This window comes from Saimiri boliviensis, chromosome 19 (assembly GCF_048565385.1).
Source record: "Saimiri boliviensis isolate mSaiBol1 chromosome 19, mSaiBol1.pri, whole genome shotgun sequence".
Lineage (NCBI taxonomy): Eukaryota > Metazoa > Chordata > Mammalia > Primates > Cebidae > Saimiri > Saimiri boliviensis.
In genome coordinates this window covers 28,186,343-28,205,366 of record NC_133467.1, presented here as the reverse complement: position 1 = coordinate 28,205,366, position 19,024 = coordinate 28,186,343, and the positions used below count along the sequence as shown (strand labels likewise).

Here is a 19,024-nt window from a genome sequence, read left to right as displayed (position 1 = left end):
CAAAAAAAAGGCAAGTTCCTGTCCTAACTAGACAACCCATTATTTTGTTACCATGTTTGCCTCCCCAAAACAAAAACTTCAACTTCTTCAAAGGCAAAAATAGTGTTATTTCCCTTTTTGTTCCTAGTAACAAACAAAATGCCTGGTACACATTCATGCTCAATAACCCTTTGTCAAGTGCATGAATCAGTAAATGACTATGTAAACCCCATTCCATTAAATATTTGGAGAGGTTCAGTATAAGAAGCAATATTTCATTTTTACAAAATGTCTTCCAGGAAGGGGAGAGAGAGAGAGAGAGAGAAAGGAAATTTGTGAATATATGTATGTCCTCCTTATGGGAACAACAGGTTTGAATACTGATGAAGTGGAACTTCAGAGTCACTGTGTGCATTGAACTGGAGTGAGACAGAAAAATACAGCAGACTCGTGACCAAGCAGAAAGTGCCCCAGCCTGTTGACACAGCATATATTCTGAGCCCAACCAGTAAGTAGCAGACACTGACATGAATGAATATGGTTAAAAGCAAATGAAACAGCCATCAAAGATGTTTCTCTCCCTGACTCAGTGGCTTCAGGATTTCAGAGGCACCCATTAACAAGGGAAGGGGGAATCTACATAAAATATTCTGAGCAGAGCATGGGTAGCTGGTTCCAGACTAGATAAACAATTTGACAAACACCCAGGAAGAATGTCTCTAACCTTCATAAAACTGAAAGGACAGGCAAGAAATGAGATGGACGACACTGTCATGGAAATTACAGTCTCAGCGATTTGGAGACATTTCATTCTGCAGAGGAGCTGGCACACCGGAGGAGGGATAAACAGGAAGTTTAAAATCTGTCTGAAATGGCACGACATATTTTTCTTGGGGTCTGGTACCAAATGAGACTGAAGTTCGCTCCAGAAAATAATATCACCTAAAGTCTAACTCATCTTTTGAACAACTTAGACTATTGACAGGAATTATTGAAGCAATTGCAAATGTCACTTTAAAATTATCAGAATAAATAGAGTCTAGGGAAAGAAACTGCTCAGAAGAGAAGAAACATCGGTCTATTAGCAAACTGGAAAATATCTGAATGATGACAGAGTACATCTACATGTCAAGTCCTTTCATACTTAGAGCCCTATCCTAGGCACTCTGAATAAAAGCAGCTTATTCTTTACCCTTGAAGTGTCTTCTTAGGAGAGACACACATGGGTATACACGAATCAACAAATGAATACTGGTTTCTTATCAGCTTAATGCACAGTTCAGGGGTGATCTAAATATATAAGTGTTAAGCAAGAAGAGCTTCCTGAAAAATGCAAGTTTTATACTATGATTTGCAGGGAATTTTTGAAAAGTACATTAAGCGATTGATATTTTAATATTGAGGAATAAATTTGACTATATGTTATACACATACACATACACACCCCATATATATGATGAAATTTCTACCTCAAGGCAATTTTTAAACTTTCTGTTTAAAGGCAATTTTCTTATGTCATAGAATCACATTGAGATGGTTAATTTCATGTGTCAATTTGACTGGGCCTCAGTATCCCCAGATAAGTGGTTAAGCATTATTTCTGGGTGTGTCTGTAAGGGTATTTCCAGAAAAAATTAACATTTAAATTGGTAGACTGAATAAAGTTAATGAGGTAGGCACTATCCAATTCTTCGAGGACTTGAATAGAACAAAAAGGCAGAGGAAGGTTGAATTAATTCTGCCTTTTGAACTGGAACATCATTTTCTCCTGCCCTAGGTACCCTTGTTTTCAGACCTTCAGACCCATACTGGAATCTATGCCATTGACTCTCCAGCTCTCAGGCCTTGGCACTATACCACTGGATATCCAGCTTACAGATGGCAGATCATGGGAACCCCTCAACCTCCATAATTGTGCAAGCCAATACATTCATTCTATTGGTTCTGTTTCTCTGAAAAACCCCAACTAATCCATAACATATTATTTAAACTTTAGAAACCAGGTAGATCTAGCATTTCTTAAAGTGTTCAGTGAAACTCTGTTAAAAGATTGTCAAATAAATAAATAAAAATATAATCCAGATTTTGTGAAACATTTTTATTCTATTTTCTTCCAATACTTCTAAAAGCACATCAGCTTATTAAAAGTTTTGAGAAATCTTCCAGCAAAGAAATCTATTTCATTTGTTTGACCCAGAATTTTCTAATCTTATTTCACAGAGCACTTTTTATTTTTCAGAAAGTCTGTAAACATCTTAAGAAATCCAATAAACAATTTTGAAACCATGAATCTAGTTCAGCTTCTCAGTTTACCAAAGGGTTAAAAAAAAAAAAGTGGAGCTAAGCTACTTGCCCATGGTTACCAGCTGCTTAATGCCAAAGTAAAGCCTAGCATGCTGTTGTCCAGCAGAACTAATAAGTCCTACTCATGACTTCTGCTTTATAATTGTATTGAAATTCGAACACTGGGAGTTTACATTTTTGTTAAAATTAATGGCCTTAAGCCTGACCATGGGGTCTTCATAAAGGGTAAAAACTAAAAGAAAGTGATACCTGGCTCAATAGAATGATAAATTTTCAAAGAGAGCTTGCTAGAAAAGAGTGGCTTCTTAGATAGTCAATTTCCCTTCCCCAGAGGTCATTTGTTTTTTTTTTTTTTTTTTTAGACCGAGTCTTGCTCTGTTGTCCAGACTGGAGTGCAGTCACACATGATTGCAGCTCCCTGCAACCTCCACCTCCTGGGTTCAAGCCATTCTCTTGTCTCAGCCTCCCAAGTAGCTGGGACTACAGGTGTGTGCCACCACACCTGGCTAATTTTTTGTATTTTTAGTAGAGACAGGGTTCACCATGTTAACCAGGATGATCTCAATCTCGTGACCTCATGATTCACCTGCTAAGGCCTTCCAAAGTGCTGGGATTGTAATCTCGGGCATAAGCCCACCACACTCAGCCCTCCAGAGGTCTTTAAAAGGAGATAGGATAATGACCTGTGCACAGGATTGAAGAGGAAACTTGTAAATCAGGAGGTGATAAACTCTAAAGTGCCATTTTTGCTTTTAGTTTGTTATTCTGTTAATAGCTTGATATGGTTATGGTAATTATAGTAGGACTGGGCAGCAAGGAATCTGGGGTCTGAAACCACCACAACCCAGTTGGCCAGAGAAGTGCCAGGAAAAAAGACCTAGCTGCAAGTGCTTGAAGGAAACACAGCCTCAAAGCAGGGCATGATGGTCACGGAACTGGGCATGATACTGCAGGCATTAATTCAGGCATACAGTTACATGGCAAGTGGACAGATGAAGCCAGGGACTCAAACAGCAGGCAAATACTTAGAATCAGAAAGTGTCTCAGCAGATGGTAGAATCACTAATGTAGGGATGGGGGCCATAGGCAGCACTCTATTAATTATGTTATGTAATGCATTCTATGCAGACCTGCTGGTTCTGAGTAGACAGTTGTTTACTTCCTATCCTAGAATTGGATAGTCTAGGAAAGGTGGAATGAGTTTGGTATAATCAGTTATACATTTAAAGAAAGGCCACAGTATCCTTATCAAATACAGAAAAAATACAGGATTACGTTAAGAGCTTAGATGGTAAAACTAGACCAAGAAATCTGCATCATAATGACACTAAGAGTGATATGTTACTGAGTCCATTTCTCTCTGTCCATTCCAAGAAGTGGTTCTAAAAATCATGTTGTGGTTAAGCCTACCAATAGAAGTCAAGTGCCTTCTACTGCAGGAGGAGGAAAACTGTAGAAGCTGAGTTCAATAGCTGCTTCCCTCCCCAAAATGCATCTCGTCAAAAAATGTATATTGGAAGCAGTGTCTTTAATTGCTTTAGTGTCTTCCTGCCAGCAGTTATGAGGCAGATACAGTGAGCTTAGAAAGTAAGTTTATGTTCAAAGGGATGTGTTATATTAGCCTGAGATGTGATCATCCTAATTTATTGTGGTAAAGAAAGGACATGGGGAGGAGATGAGAAGTTGGCCAAAAGAAGTAGAGAAATATTTCTGTGACACACATTACAACATTGTGTCATTCTGGAAGAGATGGTGTTGCTTTCCTTAAAATTTTCAGAGTCAGGCAGACCTACAAAATCATGTTATAATTGAGAAAGAGTATAGTGTATTGGCTAAGAGCACAAATTCTGCACTCAGCACTCTTCTTTCACATCTTGGATCTATTATATACCAGCACGTGGCTTTAGGTAAGTTACTTAACCTCTCTGTAATTCACATTCTTAATCTATAAAATTGAGGATGACAATAGCAGGTATTAAAGTTATATGATATATTTATTTATATGGATATGCTTATTTGTTTAACAAGGTAAAATTCTTATCAGGCAACTCTACACAAAATCATCTAAAATATTAAAGAGAGAGGATACATCCTCATCATTACCCTAATACCAAAACAACTTAAAGACATTACAAAATAAAACAATAGATCAATATCCCCTATGAACACAAATGCAAGCATTTTAAATACAATTTTAGCAAACCAAACCCAAAATATAAAGATAATACGTCATAACCAAATGAGGTTTGGTTATGATGTCTCTTATGTTTATTGATCTGCTTTCATGCTGCTAATAAAGTCATAACCAAGACCGGGTAATTTACAAAGGAAAGAAGTTTAATGGACTCACAATTCCACATGGCTAGGAGACCTCACAATTACTATGAAAGACAAAGGAAGAGCAAAGGAACATCCTACCTGGCAGCAGTCAAGATAGCTTGTATAGGGGATGTCCCATTTATAAAACCATCAAATCTCATGAGACTTATTCACTACCATGAGAACAGTATGGGGGAAGCTGCTCCCATGATTCAGTTATCTCCACCTGTCCCTACCCTTGACATGTAGGGATTATTACTATCCAAGATGAGATTTGGGTGGAGACACAGCCAAACTATATCATTTTTTCCCTGCCACCTCCCAAACCTCATGTGCTGACCTTTTAAAACCAATCATGTCTTCTCAACAATCCCCAAAAGTCTTATTTCAGCATTAACTCAAAAATCCACAGTATAAAGTTTTATCTGAGACAAGGCAAGTCCCTTCCACCTGTGAGCTCATAAAATCAGAACCAAGTTAGTTACTTTCTAGATAATGGGGGCTTAGATATTGGGTAAATACATTCATTCCAAATAGGAGAAACTGACCAAAATGAAGAGGCTAAGGTGCCATGAAATTCTGAAACCCAGAGGAGCAGCCTAGAGCTTTAAAATAATCTCCTTTGATTCCATGTCTCACATCCAGGTCATGCTGATGCAAAAGGTGGGTTCCCATGGTCTTGGGCAGCTCTACCTCTGTAGCCTTGCAGCATACATCCTCTCTCTCAGCTGCTTTCATGGCCTGGTATTGAATGTCTGTAGCTTTTCCAGGCATGTGGTGCAAACTGTCATTGGATTTACTATTCTGGGGTCTAGAGGATGGTGGCCTTCATCACACAGCTCCACTAGGTGGTGCTGCAGTAATGACTCTGTGTGGGGGCTTCAACCCAACATTTTCCTTTCATTTTGTCCTAGCAGAGGTCCACCATAAGGTCTCCACCCCTACAGCAGACTTTTACCTGGACATCCAGGCATGCGCATACTTCCTATGAAATCTAGGTAGAGATTCCAAAAACCTCAATTCTTGACTTCCATGCATCCAGACCCAACACCACATGGGAGCTGCCAAGGCTTTGGGGTTGCACCCTCTGAAGCAACAGCCTGAACTCTATGTTGGCCCCTTTTAGCCATAGCTGGGACACAGGACACCAAGTCCTGAGACTGCATAAAGCATCAAGACCCTAAGCCTGGCCTATAAAACCACTTTTTCCACCCAGACCTCTGGGCTTATCATGTAAGGGGCTGCCATAATGACCTCTGAAGTGTTCTGGACACATGTTTCCCACTGTCTTGGCAATTATCATTTGGCTCCTCATTACATATGCAAATTTCTGCAGCCAGCTCGAATTTCTGCCTAGAAAATGAGTTTTTCTTTTCTATTGCATTGTCAGCTGCAAATTTTCCAAACTTTTATGCTCTGCTTCCTCTTAAATGCCTTGCTGCTTAGAAATTTCTTCCTCTAGATAATCTAAATTATCTTTCTCAAGTTCAATGTTCCACAGATCTCTAGTGCAGGGGACAAAACGCTGCCAGTCTCTTTGCATAGCAAGAGTGACCTTTACTCCGGTTCCCAAGAGGTTCTTCATCTCCATCTGAGACCACCCCAGCTTGGACTGTATTGTCCGTATCACTATAAGCATTTTGATCAAAGCCACTCCACAAGTCTCTAGGAAGTTCCAAAGTTTCCCCCATTTTCCTATCTTCTTCTGAGCCCTCTAAACTGTCCCAATCTCTGCTTGTTACTCAGTTCCAAAGATGCTTCCACATTTTCAGATATCTTTACAGCAGCACCCCACTCCTGGTACCAATTTACCATATTAGTCTGTTCTCATGTTGATAAAAATAAGCCATATCCAAGACTGAGTAATTTATAGTGGAAAGAAATTTAATGGACTCACAATTTCACATGGCTGGGGAGACCTCACAGTTATGGTGGAAGATGGAGGAGCAAAGGGACATCTTACATGGCAGCAGACAAGAGAGCTTGTGCAGGGGAACTCCCATGTATAAAACCATAAGATCTCATGAGACTTATTTATTACCATGAGAACAGTATCAGGGGAACTACCCCATGATTTAATTTTCTTCACCTGACCTCACCCTTAACACATGAAGATTATTACAATTCAAGGTGAGTTTTGGGTGGTGACACAGCCAAACCATGTCAGCATTTATCCCAAGAATGCAAATTAATATTTTAAAAAATCAACAATATAAATCATCATATCAACACAGTTAAAAATAAACACCAAATTATCTTCTCAACAAATGCAGTAAGAGCATTTGACAAAATCCAGCAACTATTCCTGATAAAATATTTCAGTGAACTAGGAAAGAAATAAACTTCATAAAATACAAATAAAAAGAATTCATACTGGAAAAAATAAGTCTTTACTCTCAGGCAACATGAATCTATTTGTGAAAAACCCAATGGAATCTACAAAAAAAGTTACTAGATCTAATAAACGAGTAGGTAAGGTTGCAGTTTTTAAGATCAACATACAAAAATCAATTGTATTTCTAAATATTAGCGATTAACCATCAGAAATTAAGTTGTGAAATACTAATTTCAAAAGCATCAAGACTTAGAGGAAGAAATCTGATAAAAGGTGCATAAGACCTATATGCTAAAAGATACTGTTGAGAAAAATTAAAAAATTAAGAAAGACTTACATAAATGGAGACATATACAACACACCTGGGTTAAAAGACTCAATATTATTGAGATTTCAGTTTCCCCTAAAGCAATCTATAGATTCAAAAATCAATCAAAATGAAATACACACTTAGATGTAAAACCACAAATTATAAATATTTTTGAAAATAACTTAGAAGAAAATTTAGAAACATTGAGTAGGCAAATATATTATTGACATGACACCTAAGAAACATACATAATCTAACAAATTGATTAACTTTATCAAAATGCAAACTTTCTCTTCTTTGGCAGACATTGTTAAGAGGAAGAGACAAGCTGCAATCTGGAAGAAATTATTTGCAAATTCTAAATCTGATAAAGAATTTATATGTAGAATACATAAAGAACTTTCAAAATTCAATAATAGGAAATTATTTTAAATAATAGAAAAATGGACAAAAGATTTTAAAGACACTTTGCCAAAGACATACAGGTGGCAGCTAAGCACATGAGAAGATGTTCAGCATCAGCTGGGCACAGTTGCTTATATCTGTAATCCCAACACTTTGGGAGGCCAAGGTCAGGAGTGTGAGACCAGCCCGGACAACATGATGAAACCCCCTCTCTACTAAAAATACAAAAATTAGCTGGGCTTGGTGGTGCATGCTCACAGTCCAAGCTACTCTGGAGGCTGAGGCAAGGAATTCACTTAAACCCAGGAGGCGGAGGTTACAGTGAGCCAAGACCATGCCACTGCCTTCCAGGCTAAGCAACAGAGTGAGAATCCATCTTAATAAATAAATAAATAAATAAATAAAAGATGTTCAGCATCATTAGTCATTAGGTAAACACAAACAAAAAACCACAGTGAGATACCACTGCACGTGTATCAGAATGGCTGAAACTAGTAAGACTGACCATGCCAATGTTGACAAGAATGTGGGGGAACTAGAATTCTCACACACTGGTGTTGAAAATGTAAAATTGTACAGCTGCAACTTTAGAAACAGTCTGGTGTGTTTTTAGTTTTTGTATTTTAAATTAAGCCAATATCTACCATATTATCTAATTATTCTGTTCTTGGGTATTTTCCCTATAGGAAATAAAGCATATGACCATAAGAATATTTACACTAGTATTCGTAAAAACTTTTTTAATAGCCAGAAACTGGAAAATGCCAAATGTCTATCAACAAGTGAATGAATAAACACATTGTGGATATAGCTAAACAGTAGCCTATGAATCGGCAATAAAAAGAAGTGAACTACTGAAACAAACAACAACATGGATGAATCTCAAAATAATCACCATGAGTGAAAAAGCCAGCAACATAGAGCACATACTTTTTGATTCCATTTATACACAATTCTGAAGTGTGCAGAGTAATCTCTAATGACTGAAAACAAATCAGTGGTTACCTGATTTGAGGATGGGAAGGGGCAAAGCAGAGAGGATAAGGTATCTAACAGAGGCAAGAGGAAAGTTTGGGGATGATGGATATATTCATTCATATAATTCCAGGAATGATTTCATGATTATTTATATATATCAAAACTTATCAAATTATACATTTTAAATATGTGTAGTTCATTGTAGATTAATTATGCCTCAACAAAGCTGTTTAAAAACACATTACTATTTTTTTAGAGAAGAGTTTTTTGGAGTTAGAATCACCAGATCTCTGTGATTGTATTTGGTTGATGAAAAAGAATGTAAATCATGCATCTGAGATTTTGAGCGAGCACAGGATGATGATAATGCCATTCACTAAGAGAGCTAAAAGAGGCTAAGTACAAAAATCCATCCTAAGCCTGCTCATCCACCTGGGTTTTTCATTCTAGTTAAAGACAACAAGATCTATTCAGTAACTTAAAACTAAAAACTAGAGCTCATGTCTCAAAACTTTGCCCTTCACTCTAAATTTAATCAGTCAGAATAAAGATAATTTTGAATGAATAAATAAATGATTACTCAGAGTAATGAATTAAATGGCAAAAGACATTCTGGAATTTTTCTAAATAGAATGTGTTGAGAAAATTTCAAGAAAATTTATTTCATTGGTATAATCTTTATATATAAGAATTCAGATAGATTCTATATACTCATAAAATTATAATATTATAGCACTTTATCACTTCTCAGACTCAATATATGCATGAGAATATTCAGAAATACTGGCAACATCTCCACAATAAAGTTTTCTAGCTGGAGACGTCTCCAATTTCACGATGCTTTTAGAAGTTTACTTGTATGAAAGTAAACAAAGTGACATGGAAGTATATTTTATTTTCTGAATGTTTTTCAGCACATAGTACAAACTCAGTAAATGATGCATCAGTAGATTTGTGGTCAAGAAACCCTAAGGCTCTGGCGTTAAGAACAAGTTACAAATAACTACCATCTTCTCAGTATGGAGCATAATCCACATTTATGAATTTTCAAAATGGCAATATGGCATTTTATTTATCAGAAAAAAGTATTAATAAAAACAAAACAAGCAAGAATTGCTCTAATTCCACATTACTTGGATTAAAATTTCTTAAAAATTATACGGGTTCAAATTTTCCCGTTTCTAACAAATGCTGATTAAAAGTCAGAGACAGATTTTACATGTGAGCATTTCCTGTATGCTGCAGCACTTTTGCCTTGTCTTGTATTTTTGTGCCTCCAGTCACCAGTGTAAATGATTAAATCTCCAGGTATCATTCTATCTGAGGGAAATGAAATCACTAGAACACAACATGTTCTAAAAATTATCTGTCTATTTATCCAACCAAAAGTTTACGTGTACCTGTCATTTGGTTGCTACTTCAATAGAGAGGTGGGCTGGACTGAATAAGGGAAATATATGTTCCCAGAGCTAGTGAGGGACACAAGAGTTCCTCTGTTCATTGACATACATGAAAGAAAGATTACAATTTTCACAGGTTTTTGAAACCTGCCAGAGATTTCCTGAGATCCCCACAGTCAGAAGCTACTCATAGTACCCTTAAGAACAAAAGTCAAGCAGGAAGTTTGGGGAGTAGTGATGGCAAGCATAACAATTACACAATACTCCCTTGTCTTTTTTTCCAACTTCATTAAGGTATAATTGACAAATGGAAATTTATATATTTTTATACAAATTTATATGTATGTGTGTATATATATATACATATATACGTATATATAGTGTGCAAGGGTTCCAATTTCTCTACATCCTTGCCAATACTTGTCAATTGTCTTCTTGATAGTAGTCATTCTAACAGGTATGAAGTCACACACACACACACACACACACACAAATACATACATAGTAAATATACACACAAATACATACATAGTACACACACACACACACACGCTATAAAATGATTATCCCTAACAAGCTAATTAACATATCCATCACCTTACAGTTTCCTTTTTATTTTTTGTGGTGAGAACATTTAAGACGTAGTCTTTTAGCAAATTTCAAGTATAGAACACAGTATTATTAAGTATAGTCCCCATGCTGTGTATCAGATCTCCAGAGCTTATTCATCCTGAATATCCAAAAGTTTGTGTCCCCTTTGACTAATATCTACTTATTTAACCCACTACCTTCTAGCCCATAGTAATGACCATTTTACTCTCTATTTCTATGAATTGACTTTTTTACATTCCACGTATAAGGAAAACCATGCAGTATTTGTCTTTTGGTGCCCGGCTTATTAAACTTAGCATTATATCCTTCAGGTTCACCACGTTTTTGCAAATAAAATGAAATTCCTTTTTAAAAGTTTAATATTTCATATGGACATATAGGAAATCTTACATTTTATTTATTCATTCTTCAATGGGCTCTTAGGTTGATTTCATATTTTGGCTATTGTGATAATGCTGCAATGAACGTGGGGGTACAGATACCTGTTTGAAATTCTGATTTCAATGCATTTGGATATATACCCAGAAATAGAATTGTTAAGTCATATGGTAGATCTATTTTTAATTTTTTGTTTAAAAATATTTTTATTTTATTGTTTTTTATCATGACTAGACTAATTTCAGTGTTCCAATTTCTCTATATCCTTACCAATACTTGTTAATTTTTGCCTTTTTGACAGTAGTCATTCTAACAGGTATGAAGTCACATCTCATTGGGGTTTTGATTTGCATTTTCCTGATGATTAGTAAGGTCGATCATTTTTTATATGTCTCTCAACTATTTATATGTCTTCTTTTTAAAAAAATGTCTTTCCAAGTCCTTTGCCCATTTTAAATAGGTTATTTATTTTACTGTAATTGAATTGTTAAGTTTATCAAATACAGCCTTTCTGGCTGGCAGATATTTTTAACATTTTGAATATATTATCCTACCCTTTCTTAGCATACTGTCTTCCATTATTGCTGTCTTCTTTTGTGACTTGATTTTTATAACAGTATATTTTCATTCCTTTCTTTTTATCTTTAGTGTACCTACTACAGATTTTTTGTTATTTGTGGTTGCCATGGGACCTACATAAAAATTCTTCTAGTTGTTAACAGTCTATTTTAATTTGATAACAGCTTAACTTGAAACACATATAAGAATTTGATACTTTAATTCTCCTTCCCCTCACATTTCATGTTACTGGCTTCACAATTTACATCTTTTATATTTATTAACACATTAGATTGGTTATACATATTATATGTAATTTTCAACAGTAGATGTATCACTTAGATAGAAAATCAACAAAAACAAGAGAACTTAAACAACCGTATAGATCAAATAAACTTAAGATAAACACAAAGAACATCCCATCCATCTAACAGCAGAAGACACGTTCTTCCAAGTGTGCATAAAACATTGTCCAGGATAGAACATATGTTTAGGATTACATCAAACTAAAAAGTTTTCAGAAAAAAAAAAGGAAAAAGAAAAGATAAAAGAGAGTAAAGATAACTCAGAATGGGAGAAAATATTTTCAAACCATACATTTAATAAGGGATTGATTTCCAAAATACAGAAAGTATCTGCTATAATATTTTCTGAAAGTTTTATGGAGATTTTCTCTATGTGACTAATTACTTTACTCTTGCTGCTTTCAAAAAAATTAAAGTTTACTTTCACTTGTGAAAATTTGATTGTAATGTGTCTTGGTAAAAATCTCTTTAATCTATTTGGGGTCCCTTGATGTTCGTGGGTCTACATGTTCATTTGTCTCTTCAGATTTGGGAAGATGTTTGTCATTATTTCTTTAAATATTTTTTCTTTTTCTTTCCCTGCTTCTTCTGAGACTTACATAATTGACATATTGATTCATATGATGGTGTCCCATAAGTCTTAGAGATTTCTTCACTTTTTTTCACTTTCATTTTTTTGCCCCCGACTATAATTTTAAATAATCTTTAAGCTTTTGATTCTTTCATTAGCTTGATCATGTCTGCTGTTGGAGCTCTCTATAAAATTTTTTACTTAATATGTATTTTTTGGTTCCAAGATTTATTTATTTTTTATGATTTCTCTCACTTTCTTGAAATTTCTATTAGCCCATATATTGTTTTCCTAATTTTGTTTCATTTATAATTGTTCTCTTGTAGCTCACTGAGCTTCTCCAAGATGATTATTTTGAATTCTTTGTCAGGCAGATTGTACATCTCCATTTTTAAAAGTCAGATACTGGTATTTTGTTTCTTTGTGGTGTCATGTTTCCCAGATTCTTTGTGAGCCTAATACTGTAGGTTGGTGTCTCTGGATTTGAAGAAGTAGGTACCAATTCCAGTCTTTATAGACTAATTTTGACAGGAATAGCTCCACAACAGTCAGCCTGGCCAGAGATTCTGAGTGGGCCATCTGACAGGGTCCGTGGGCAGGCTTACCACTAGAATTCTCAGGTCAGACTGAATCAGAAGGTGAGTTTGTACATGGGGGCCAGGCTGAAGCCTGGGTTTACAGGTTCTGATCTGGCACTGGGGTGAGCCTCAAGTTTGAGTCTGCAGGAGCTTGCCTAGCCCTAGGGTGACACTGGAGCACCATACAGATGTGTACCTGGGTCCTGTGTCCCTAGGAGCTGGCTTAAAGCCTGGGGCTATGTGGGTTGTTCTGGTGCTTGAATGAGCCTGGAGCCTAAGGCCATGGGGGCCAGGCTAGTAAACTGAGTCTGAAAAAGCTAGCTTGGTGCTGGGGCAGATTTGGACTTTAAGATAATGGGGGCCAGGGTATTACCAGGGGTAGCCCAATACTCTCTTTGTTTTACAGAAGCTTGAGTATAATACTGGCTGTAGAGAGGCTCCAGTTTTCTACACTTTATTTTTTCTTGGCTGTCAACTACATTGGGGTTGTCTAATGTACACTATTCTATCTTTATTGCTTCTCTCTGGATGCAGGTCTGACCACTCATCTTTGCTCTTTGATTCCACCATAATATCTAAATTATCTCTTCAGTGGTCCTCAAATTCTATATTATTATCTTTCAACCACAGTCCACTCCTAGTTCTTCAACTGCTTTGGTTGGTTCTTCTTACTCATATATGTCAATCTCTGAGTGATCCAATATAAGTGGTGGCCTCATCTTTGATAACAGAACTCGATTCAAAATGTAAACCATCTCCTCTTTCCTGTCCCTGTTGATTCATTATTTAATGTTCTTTACTCTTATAAAATAACTTATTTGAATAATGCTTACTTTTGTGACAGTATAAACTAATATACCTTATTGACTCAATTTTCTTTTGGGGGAAGCATGGAAGTAACCCATGTTGTATAATCAAAAAAAATCTAGTAATGTAAACAGAGAAATGACAAAGGAACAGTAAAAAGACGGAAGCAACTGAAAAAGCATTGAATTGCTTAGTAATATGTATAAAGGCACATTTTATTAATTATAACACACATTCACATGTAAACATAAATGCTGCATGTGTGTGATCAAAGTTCCTAATAATTTATGAGATGTTTTGACTAATTAGGAGTGGAGGCAAATTGTCTGGGATAAAATTCTAGCCCTCTTCCTTGTAATGTTTGGTCTTCGACAATTTAACCTTTCTTTCCAGCCTCAGTGTTCTCATTTGTGAAATGGCTGTAATAAAACATTTTTCCTGGGGTTATTGTGAATATTCATTAAGATAGTCCACATAAAAGCACTTAACATAATCCCTAAGACTTAATACTTTGGTAGTATTATAACCAAATGCCTCTCAGATAACTGTTAGTTATCTCTACTTATTAAAATAACTTTCATTCTTTTTACCATTGCATATTACTTATGTTTTTTATTACTATTATATTGTAGTCTATTTATAGATGGTCCCTCTGATTTTCTTCTAGACTGTAAAACTTAAATTTCTGTAGCTTTTACTCATATGTCTTCTATGTCTTATTAAAATTATATTTGGAGACATCATTGACTTTTGCATAAGTAACAGAGAGAGAGAAAGCCTGGGTATGACACTCTGAGATTTTGTAATAATTATTATTATCACACATAACATATGCATAGAGTAGAGTTTTTGTTAAAGTGCTGTGACTTGATTAACTTATTCCCTGGCTTGAGAGTTTCTAGTTTTACAAGAGACAATAGTGCATAAAAGAAATGCAAATAACTGACCCCATGCGGAAAACATTTTAATTTTAAAAAATTTATTTCTTAAACTGAATAGTAAATATGAAGGTATTCATTATGTAATTGTCTGTACTTTTGTGTTTGCTTAAAATAGCTCATATCAGATAAACTATTGTAAGTGTTCAGAAGTGTAGAAGCAGACACGAGAACAGTTGAATTAATTTATAATGTTTGTTTTTATAGAATGCAAAACTGTGCTTAATTTATTTTACATTAAAACTTGTTTCTGTACTACGAATTGAGGAGACTTTATGCTTTAAGATAGGTGAGATTTGTTTCATATTTATTTTGTGATCCATACTAAGTGCTGACTCCCAGATATGCCTAATCTGAGAAATGTAATTTTCTATATTCTTTTATATACCTTGTCTTTCCATAAGTGCATTTTCTCTTATTAAATATTCCGTATTTTTTATAGCTTTGAAGTGTGCTCTAGTTGTACTGAATTTTAATACTCACTCTACTAACTTGTATAGTATCATTTGCACACCTAATGAAGATGGTCATTGAGATTATTGATTGAACTATTAAATCCCATTAAATGCAGGAATAATTGTAATAAAAAATCAATTGATATGTCATTCTAGGTTAACATAACCCATTGATATTAATTATTTGCATATTCACTAGTGATAGCTATCCACCTTAATGTGTATATATGGCCCATTATGCCTATTCAGGTAATGAATACATATATATCATCCAAAACAACCAAAAGCCTAACTATGATGTAAGAGATTAGATCCACAACATTTCCTTTGTATAAAATCAGCTATCAGTTCACCATAGAATTTAAGCAATCTCATAAACCTACTTCTCAAAAAAAAAAAAAAAAAAATCAAGCAGTTCTCTGAGAGAAGACTCAATAATCTCACTTATTATCAACATTTTTAGGTGAAGTAACTATGGCCCTGAGAGTATAACATGGTTTCATTAAACAGTTTTCATGTTTTGTGGCTTCCCAAAACAGACACACTTAAAAATTTTTGTTAGTTTCTCATTTTACATTGTCTATTTAATTTTAGATAGTGATTAATTGGTTTGTCCATTACCTTGTCTTAACATTTTCCCAGGAATAGAAATTAATAGATAAAAAAATTTTAATCAATATAATAATATTGAAATATGAAAATAACAGGTACATAACATTTTAGATGAGTTGTAAAGTATTCCAAATGCCAACAATTTACTCGTTTTCTTTGGAAAATTTCAATAATTTACCTATTAATTATGTCATTCTGATTGATAAGACAGAGCCACAGTATTGATAGCCCAAATATTGCAATCATGGAAACATGAATGAGAATCTGATGCTATCATTAGAATGACCAATGAACATAGCCAGTGAACAAATCAGTCTTGTAGCCATCAACACGACCACTGATTGCATGGAGACTTAGCATGTGTTTGTTTTTCCTTTCTCATTAATACCTATATTTTCTAAATTAATCACAAGTTTGTTTAAAAGACACAAAAGGTTCAAAGCAGGCAGGATATTATCTCATCTAAGTTATAAAACTTAGATGTTCTGAAAGGTCTTTGAGAAAGATCATAAAGCCGGAATTGTTTTTGAGATTCTCAATCTCACAGTTAAATGCATTACAACTAATACTAAAAGTACTGCAAAAAATGAATTAATGAAAAGAAGCAGGCTTAATCTGAATAACTAGAAAGATATTTTTAAACCTAAAAAGTCATTTTTGGATCCTAATATGCTCTAGAAAATGACAAATCTCCAATAAACCAGCAACTACCCAACCAGGTCTTGCTGAATTAACACTGAGGTAATTCAAATCTTTCTAGAAAAAAAAAAAATTTAAGTTTAAGAAACATATTTTGAAGAAACTGCAAAATAATACTGAGCACTATAAAAAGAAACTCTTGGATTATGGAGCAATATTATGTTCCTGGATGAAGAGATAATATTGTAAACACATCAATCTAAACTAAACATTTTTAAAGTTTCGTGTAATACACATTGAAACATCAATGGGTATTTTGAAGGAAACTGAAAGAAAAAAACAAAATGATATCAGAATCAATTAGGAATACAAGCAAGAGACAATCAACATTTTCATAAAAATCAAAGTTATCATGAATGGGAAGGATTATCCTCAGAGATAGAAAAACATATTATTTTTGTTTTTCCTTTTTTTTTTTTTTTTTTTGAGATGAGCTCTCACTCTGTCACCTAAGCTGGAGTGTAGTGTGCAATTGACTCACTGCAACATCCATCTCTCAGATTCAAGCAATTCTCCTGCCTCAGCCTCCCAAGCAGCTGGGACCATAGGTGTGTGCCACCAAGCCCAGCAAGGGAAAGCATATTCTTAATATATTGTTATAAAAGCCTGGTGCTCCTGGCACCAAAAATACAAAAAACTCAAAAACCAAAATAGGCCAAGAACAGCTTCTGATGTATAAGCTAGTCAACAAATAATAAATTAAGCATTGTAAATTAATGAAAAGGAGTGATAGTCAATAAACAGGGTGGCAAAAATTTATTAGCTATATGGCAAAATGTAAGTTTCATCTTTACCTTATTCAATATATGTATATATGTAGGCCTACATATATCCAGATTTTTGAAGGGCATAAGTTATCACAATTGAGTCTCTCTTTAAGAAAAACAGCACATTGTTATGAATACAAAATGAGTTATGAAAATGAATTTTAACTGAGGATGAGAAAAATCACAAACTTCAAAAAACACAAGCTTTCAAAAGCTGATAGATTGCACAAATATTATAAAATCTAGAAAAACATTTTTAAATTAAATAATTGTTTGACACTTTTATGATACTTTTCCCTGTACATATTTTGGCTACGTACTCTGATTACTTCCTCATAAAAGCCGCAACTATATTTTTTAATATAGATAACTTAAAGAAGTTTCAGATTCTCAAATTATTAATAACGTTATGTAAATTTTTAGAACTATTGTCAATTTTGGGAAAACCTCTATCAGGTTTCTTTCATTTATGATGTGCAAGATACTGGAGAATTTCCCACAGGCTAATTTCTGGCTATCTACATTTAAAGACTTGATGCTCCCCCACTAATCACACACTTTCAGTGCTGAGCATCAGGGAAAATACAGTGTGTTAGAAACTCTACCCACCCATCTTCGTGTCAGAATACCAGCAGTTTGGCACAATAGAAACCATTCCTCCACCAGCAGGACTAGCTATACATGAAGGTGGTGGTGAGGCATATAAAAGTATTTCACTAAACCCAGATTAAATGTATCACCAACTCAATTTCTTCTTAGCTGAAACCCCAAGTGCCTGCAGCTAACACAATGCTACCCGCCAGAAGAGGAAATGTTATTGAAGGAATATGTGGTGGAGGAGAAGAGTGATAAAGGGGAAATTGCAACGGAAAGAGAGCTGTCTTAACTGAGTGTGGTTAAAATGCCTTACTTTTGCAAATTTTTTTTAAAAAAGTATAACCATGCAAGTCCAATTCTAGAGTCCTTTATTATATTTACGGCAAACCTACCTCTGATTATCCCCACTTTGTAATTTAGGAAATAGAAGCTTGGAAAATAAAGTAACTTATCCATGATCTCACAGTTTATAAATTGCAGATCTGAGCCTGGAAGTCAAGGTTGAATGATTCCAAAGATAGTTCTCTAAAAACATGAAGCTATACTTCTAATAAAAGTGAAAAGGAGTTAATATTCTTAGTATATGAAAAAGCTATTTTGAATCAGTACAAGATCACCATATTTTAATACAAAAATGGACAATTTCCTAAGATGAAACAAATGGCTAATAAATTATTTGAAAAATCACACAATTTTGGAATGAATATATATTTTTATCAAATTTGAAAACAATCTTTAAATGATAATACACAGCGCTTATGGACAAAGGCATGTACGATACTTCTGAGAATATAAATTTGTGCAAGTGTCAGAAAATTAATTTATCAATCTGGCAAAGTGTATTGATAGCCTTAAAAATGCTCATCCCATTTCATGCAGTCATTCTATTTCCAGGAAAATAAAATGAAATAAATACAGACAAAGCTTTATACACAAAGATATTACACTATTTATAAAGGAAGAAAAGAAACAACATAAAGGGAAGGGTTAAGTGAACTAGGGGATTATGATATAGAAAGTGTAATATAGTATGTGCCATTAAATTATTTCTATAATATGCAGAAATACAGAATGTCAAGTGAAGAAATCAATCTCAACCACATAAATACACACACAT

At 34.7% G+C, this 19,024-nt stretch overlaps 1 long non-coding RNA gene across 1 annotated transcript in view; it reads right to left on the bottom strand.

Annotated features, from left to right (window-relative positions):
* LOC141582255 (uncharacterized) overlaps nt 1–19,024 on the bottom strand; it is a 154,302-nt gene that overhangs the window by 59,230 nt on the left and 76,048 nt on the right. The window lies entirely within an intron of this gene.